We start from the raw sequence: 8001 nt of genomic DNA on the forward strand, positions 1-8001 counted from the left end.
GAGAAGATTTGCTCCCTGCGGAGATATTTAAAAAGGGTGGAGAAACACTTTGGAAGAAAGTTCATGAGCTAGTTTGCATGATATGGGATCAAGAGAAAATACCATGTAGTTGGAAATATGGAGTTATCTTCCCCATCCATAAAAAGGGTGATAAAAGGAATTGTGGCAACTACAGGGGGATAACACTATTAAATATTGGATACAAAATATTCTCCAATATCCTATATATGAAAGCATCTAAGCAGGCAGAAGAAATCCTAGGGGAATATCAATGTGGATTCCGTCCAAATAGATCTACCATAGATCACATCTTCACCATATCTCAAATTATGGAAAAATTCTATGAGCAAAATATAGATCTACACTTTTTATTTATAGACTATCAACGAGCATTTGATAGTTTATACAGAGCTGGGATCATGAAAGTATTCAAGAAAGTAGGATTTCCAGATAAATTAATAAGATTGATAAAGGTAACCTTGGAAAATACAACAGCGGGAGTCATGGTGCAGGGAGAAGTCTCACCAACCATTAACATAGAAACAGGAGTGAGGCAAGGGGATGCTCTGTCCACCCTAATTTTCATTATTGTACTACATGATATTATCAGTCCACTGCAAAAAAGGGGGAGTATATTCTACAAAACAACACAGATTCTTGCTTATGCTGACGATATTGTGATAATATCAAGGACACTTGCAGATCTTAAAAGCACTTTTTTAAAGATGGATAGTAAATCCAGAGAAATAGGACTATTAATTAATGAAACTAAAACAAGATATATGAGAATGTCTAGATCGCCAGCCAGACGAAACTCTCTGGCTTTGAATGTAGGTACATATCACTTTGAGGGAGTACCCACTTTTACTTACCTTGGAGCTCTTCTACATAACAACATAGAAGAAGAAGAAATTGTTAACCAAAGGATACAGGCTGGAAATAGACAGTATTATGCACATATAGAATTATTTAAGTCAAAAAACCTCTCTAGGAACACAAAATTAAGACTGTATAGGACACTTATTAGACCAGTTATAGCATATGGTGCAGAATCTTGGAAACTTACATCTAAAGCAGAAAGCAAGGTAATGTGTTTTGAAAGGAAGATATTACGTAAGATCTTTGGCCCCGTTAGGAATGAAGATGGATCCTATAGAATTAGGAATAATATGGAATTAGAAGGATTGATTCAATATGAACATGTGGTGAGATATATAAAATCTCAACGCTTAAGATGGGCAGGACATCTGATGAGAATGGAAGAGGATAGGCTACCACGCCTGGTATTCAATCAAAAATTGTGGGGAACAAGGCCAAAAGGAAGACCGAGGGGAAGATGGATCGATGCAGTTGAGGAAGATTTGAGAAGGATGAATATACGCAATTGGAAAAATGTAGCTCAAGATAGAACGAGGTGGAGGAAGATTGTTTGGGATGCCAGAGCCCACCAAGGGCTGTAGAGCAAAAGAAGAAGAAGAAGAAGTGGTGGCGCGTCCCAGTTGTGACCCACAGCACTTAATGGTTGCACGTTACAATCACGGCACCGACCCGGCTGCGCGATTCAACCATTTGCACCGAGTCTACACTTTTGTCGTATTTACTAGTGGTGGCACGTTCCAGCCGATGCCCCAAGAGTTGGGAAAAGTTAGAGATCTGAACCTAGATGCTGAAGATTAGGTTTATCTAGAAGTAACACCGCTAGTTTTGGACTTGCTGATAACATAACATAAAAGTTCATAGATGTCACAAATAGATCTCTAGATAGACTACCACCTTAAAAGCTAAGTGAAGGAGGAAGTTCATATCCTGATCCAGAAGGAAGTCCAGAAGGAAGCCCTCAACCGTTGATGAAGGGAATTAAGTTACAAATTATATACACTCAGAAGAAGAGGGATATACAGAGGTTGTTTCCGATCTATGGTGACGAAATTGCACACCTCTTGCAGCACCACCAAGCGGGAAGAGAACGAAGCTGCCAGTCGTGTGGGCACGTTGGACCGTTGACTGTGCGTGACAGGTGTGGCCAGTGCATATCGGGAAGAATGCTGCCGAAAATCAGTGCATATTGGGAGGGTTACATATTTGCACTTTCCGACGTAAACTACAGTGATAGTGCCATTATAAAACTGTGCATGGAGTGTGGATTCACTGTGTCCAAAAATGGCATATCACGGGTGTTGAAAGGGGCAGGTAAGGTGAGGCGTGGGATGATTCCTATGGGGAAGAAACAGGCCAACCACCGGCCTGCCACTAGCCACACACCAGCTACAATTTGGGACGTCCGGGCGCTCGTCATCAGGGAGAATCCAGCCACACAGAGAAGTATCGCGAACCGGCTACAAACATCACTGAAGACAGTGCACACCATCATTCACCATGATTTGGGATTGGAAAAGTGACGCAAAGGGCGTGTTCATAAGCTCAAAACAAGGTGTCAAGTCACACATCTCGCTCAACCCGCCTCTTCCTCCAAAAAAATGGCAGATGAAACTGGAATTTGTGCCATTCGTTTCACAGACATTCCAGTGAAGTCACCTGATGCCTCACCGATGGACTTTTGCGACTTCAGCCTACTGAAACGAGCCTTGTCTCACAGGAGACCCCGCACCATTGAAGGGCTATGGAAAGCCTGTCAGGAGAAGTGGTTGAGGCTGGGCATGACTGCACTTCGTGCCAGTCTCCTACAGTGAAAACTTCGCTGTCGGGCAATTGCCAGGATGCAAGGACACCAAATAGAGCACTCTCGATGGTGGTTTCTCTTAAAGTAGGTGCAGTTTTAAATCGTCACCATAGATCGGAAACAACCTCTGTACATCAAGACAAAAGTTTGTTAATGTGGATTTGATGAAGTAATAAGAAGTTTGGAATAAGATAAAAGCGATTATGTAGATATTCAAATTTGTGCGAAAGTCCAATCATCCTTATATGAATATTCTCTCGTGTGTTCTCAACTATATTCTATAATGTAAAAAGGAAGATATAATATAATCTTTTAACTGTCTCCATTGGAAAGCTCACTGTCTGGTTTGAATTCTAAAAAGAACCCAACCCTATAGATACTAGCCGTGGTATAAAGAATTGCACCCAAAGGGAGGTTGAATATTAAGTGGCGCACAACGTTGCGGCTAGAGAATTGTGAATTAGACAGCAAAGTGAGAGAAAATAGAAAAATGGAGGAAAATGATAAAAGTTGAGAATGAGAATGCAGAAGCTGCAATGAAGAAAATCCGAAAGGAAAATAAAATATTCAGTTGTTGTGGGAAAGAAGGAAACAAGAAAGAAATTATTTTCTTTACTGCATTTAAGGAAATGAAACATTGGATGTGAAAAAGAAATAAGAAAGGAGAAATACATATCAATAAGTGAAAGGGAAGAAGACTATACATGTAAGGACTGCAAGAAGTAGAAGTTAAAAGAAAATCAGAAGAAAGTGGAAGGGATGAACTTGACGGAAATGTTCCAGGAATTATCCATGTAAATGGAAATCAATGCGAGAAAGGTAGAATAAAGTAACAGAAAGGTAGAAGAAAGTAACAGAAAGGTAGAAGAAAATTAGAGGAAAGTAATAGGAACATGGAAGAAAACAACAGAGAACTAAAAGAGAGGTTTGAGGAGAATTACAGAGAATTAAAGGAGAAGTTAGAAGAAAATAATAGAAAGGTCGATAAAAATAGCAGAAAATTGGAAGGTCTGAAACCAAGGAGATATACGAAAGAATAACCGAGGCATGTGAAGAGAACAGAAAGGTACTGGAAAGGAAAATAGAACATAAGAAGTTATTATTAGAAGAGAGAAGTTTGGAAATGAAGAGGGAGATTGAAAATGAAGTGCTGAAACTCGGAGAAGAGAATACACAGCATTGCTGAGAAATTCAAGAAGAATTAGAAGCAACAAATAAGAAGACAGTTTATTTGGAATGGGAGTATAAGGAAAATAAGGCTCAAGTAAATGCTGTATTTTCTAGGATAAATGATACCGAAAATAAAGTTGAGAAGGCAATGGTGTTAAACGAAGAAAGACATTTAGAAGTAAATGGTAAAATCGAGAAAGAAATTGTGAAGATTGGGGAAGAAAATGCAATAGAACACCAAGGAATTCATAAGCGATTAGAGGCGAAGATCTTGAGTAAAGAAAGGGAAACTGATAGAAAATTGAATACAGCAGTTTCTATATTAGACAAGATGGAGAATTAAATGCAAGAATTACTAAGTAAGTTTGTGAAGCTATCAGTCGAAGAAAGGAACACAAAACCTAGTTTTCGAGAAAGTGAAGAGACTTACGTTAAGAAAGAAATGAAAGAACATAGCTCGAGCAATGAATCAACGATGGAGAAAGAAGAGAAGTATAAGAGATATAGAAAAACAGAATGGCACAAGGAAAGGGAACGGAAGAGTAGTGGAGAGAGAAGCAATAATGAAAGATTGTTGGATATATTGGACAACGAATTCTCGAGACGAGATTTGTAGGACCAGGATCCGTAGGCCACAAGAACTGCAGCATCTACCTAAATTCAATGAGAACATATCTGAAAAATGGCCTAGAAAGTTCTTAAGGGAATTAACAACGAATGTTAGACTAATGAGAATCCCTGAAGGAATGATCCTGAACGTTATAGAAACATGTTTTGAGCAGTCTGCAGCAGGATAGTATCAGCTGAATCAGCACAAATTTAAAAGAATTTAGCAGAAAATTTCTGAATTATTACTGCAGTGAGGACATAAAAGGCAGTTAGAAGTTCTAAAAAGAAGATATGTAGATTGGTCAAAAATAGACAGTAGAAGAACATGTGTGGAAGATGCTGAGAAGTTTTTAAAAAGTAAAGGAAGGATGCAGCGAAGAAGATCTGGTTAAACAAGTTGTCCAAACTTGCCTTTCAGAATACAGAGAGCTATAGCAGCGATTAAGATAAAACTATTGGGTTGGTGCAAATGAAATGTCCGGCCCAGGTGCGTCATTGCTAAAGGCCAAAAATATCAAAACTAAAATACCTAGTTAATCAAAACAGTCGACGTCTGCAGCCACACACTTTTGTCATCGCTCAGCCAACAATTGGATTTCATGGCGAAAGAAGTCTGGAGTGTGCGACGCAAATATCTCCTCAACGGCATGTTGCACCGCCCGATCAGCAGCAAAATTCTTCCCTATCAGGAAGTGATCGAGATGCCGGAAGAGATGGTAGTCAGTGAGAGGGAGGTAGGGAGAATATGCTGGATGAGGAAGGGTTTCATATTGCAACTCATGGAGAGCCTGCACCATCCTTTGCGCGACATGTGGGCGAGCATTGTCGTTCAACATGAGGACACCATGTCTGTGGACCATTTCTGGATGCTTGCGGAGAAGTTTGCGGTGCATTTCATGGAGTTCAGCACTGTAACGATTTGCAGTGATGGTTTCACCTAGCCTGAGAAAGACATGATGGATCACACCCACCATAGACCACCATACCAGCAAGAACACCTTCCGTGGGTGGAGAGGTGGTTTCGGAAACTGCCCTGGACGTTGATCACGATCCAACCAATGTCCTGACCGTTTGCGATTGTCATAGCAGATCCATTTTTCATCTGAAGTGACAATCCGACGCAGGAAACCATCCCGGTTATTCCTTACACTCAGAGAACTGCACACCTCCAGACGGCGAGTCTTGTTGACCGGTGTCAAATCATGTGGTACCCATGAGTCCAACTTTTTCACTTTACCGATCGCACGGAGCCATCGAACGACAGTGGTATGGTGTATGCCTAACTCGTCTGCAATGGCACGAACACTTTTCCGAGGGTCCGCTTCCACGGCGTTCCTGAGGAGCTCATCCGAACATGATGTTGGTCGATGGCCACGGGGCTCATTTTGCAATGCTGTATCACCGGAACGAAATTTGACAAACCAGCGGCGAATGGTGCGTTCATTTGCTATTCCTGGCCCAAATGCACTGTTATAGTTTTTGGTGGCTAGCTGAGCAGAATGTCCCAGTTTGAATTCGTAAAGACAAATCACTCTCAATTGTGTGTTCTCCATGGTGCACTTTCAGATGACCCTGTTCAGCAACACACTGCCTCCTGACTGTCTGGGTGCTCCAGCCTGTTTGCTGGACGTATATAGAGTTTATGACGTTCGACCCGTGACCTCAGTCAATCCATGTGTTGTGTCGTTGAGGTGAGTTTCCCACCAGACGTCAAAGCGGACATTTCATTCGCACCACCCAATAGTTGATGATTTGATTGAGTATTTAAGAACAGAAGACGTGCTAAGGAAAACTCAGAATTCATGGAACAATAAGGAAGGAAGATTTTATGGAAAAAGGCAACATTCAGAGGAAGAGAGGGTCGTTTCAAAACAAAGTTCAGAAGACAGGAATTTGATGTAAGAAGAATAGATGTAAGAAACCAGAGAACAGATATAGAAAGACGAGATGCAGGAAGGAATAATGGAAGATATGAAAGAAATAGGAACTCGGCCGAAGAAAGGGAGACAAATGATGGTAGATACCGACGAGCTTGCAGAAATTATAGAGGATGTAATAATATTTGAAAATATGGAAGAAGAGCAAATCAACACTGGAGAAACAGATATGAACAAAACGAAAGGGAATACCGTGGAAATATGCACAATGAAGAGATGGAAAGGAGAAATGCTCTTCCCGATGTAGAAAGAAATGAAATGATAGAATTAGCCAGAAATCACTGCAAAGAGGGGAGAAGATTTCCTTAGAGAATACGGGAAGGAATGTAGAAGAGAATAGAGGGTCAAACACGTAATGCTCTTACAGCATCTCCTCGGTGTGAGAGCCGAGGAAAAGGAAAATAGAATACAGGGAGAAATAAGAAGAGAACAAAATGAAAATTTGGAATTATATTTGATTGGAGAACCAAATTTTTAAAAATTAAAACCTGGAAGAACCTTTTATGTGAAAGCCAAAATCATAGACTTAGAAGTCAAATGCTTAATAGATTGTGGTAGCGTAGTCGAAGTCTTGAGTTATAAATGTTGGAAAAAGGTCAAAGAAAAATACCACCAAGCTAGGTTGGATGAATCGGAAAAGGACAGAATAAAATTGGTTATAATGGTAGGCAAAGAGGAATATAAAATCCAAAAATCAATAGGCATAATGATGAATATCCAAGAACTGAACTTCGCTGTGAAATGTCTTGTTGTAAAAGGTTTGAGAAGTGAAAATTATTTTAGGAGTATCTTTTCTAGAAAAGTGTGTAGGACACATACATGTAAAAGAAAGGAGGCTAAATCTAGAATCAGAAGAAGAGAACTGATTTAGACATTTCTATGGATACTATAGATAATGAGTCGAATAAAGGAATGAGCATTAGAAGACAGTCTTGTATTTAATCAGAGAGATGCAATATACGGAGACAATTACTATAAAATGAAAATAGAGAAATGAAGAAGAAAAAAGAAGATGAGTATACTGTACCTATTATTGAAATACAAGCAAAGGTAGACAAATAATACGAGATTTCTGAAGAAGAGAGAAAAGAATTGAGAGATGAACTCATGAAACATAGGAATTTGTTTAGTCAACAGCCATGACTCACTAATGTGTACTCGTATGAAATTGAAGTAGATACTGATAAGCCTATTGTGTTGAGTCAGTACTCCATACCTTTTACCAAAAGAAAAGCAGTGGAAGAAGAGCTGCAGAAGTGGATAGATTGGAGAGTCATTGAGGATTCGAATAGTGTGCACATCAGTCCAATGCACATAGTAGATACACCTAACGAAGGAGTAAGACCGGTCCTGGATTTAAGAGAACTGAATAAGCATGTCTTTTGCCAAGACACCAAGTAGATAAAATCAACGAGCTACTACATTAATTTGCTGGAAGCCAATATTTCAAGTCATTCGATTTAACATTGGGTTATTTCCAAGTAGAAATTGAGAAGGACTCCAGAAAATATACCGTGTTCAGATATGGCTCAATAGTGCAGTTGGAAAACAAGAAAAATGGAAGATTATTTTACTTCTAGCAGAGAACGTGCCCTTTGAGGGCAG

Source organism: Lepisma saccharinum, chromosome 4 (genome assembly GCF_977018435.1).
Source record: "Lepisma saccharinum chromosome 4, izLepSacc3.1, whole genome shotgun sequence".
Lineage (NCBI taxonomy): Eukaryota > Metazoa > Arthropoda > Insecta > Zygentoma > Lepismatidae > Lepisma > Lepisma saccharinum.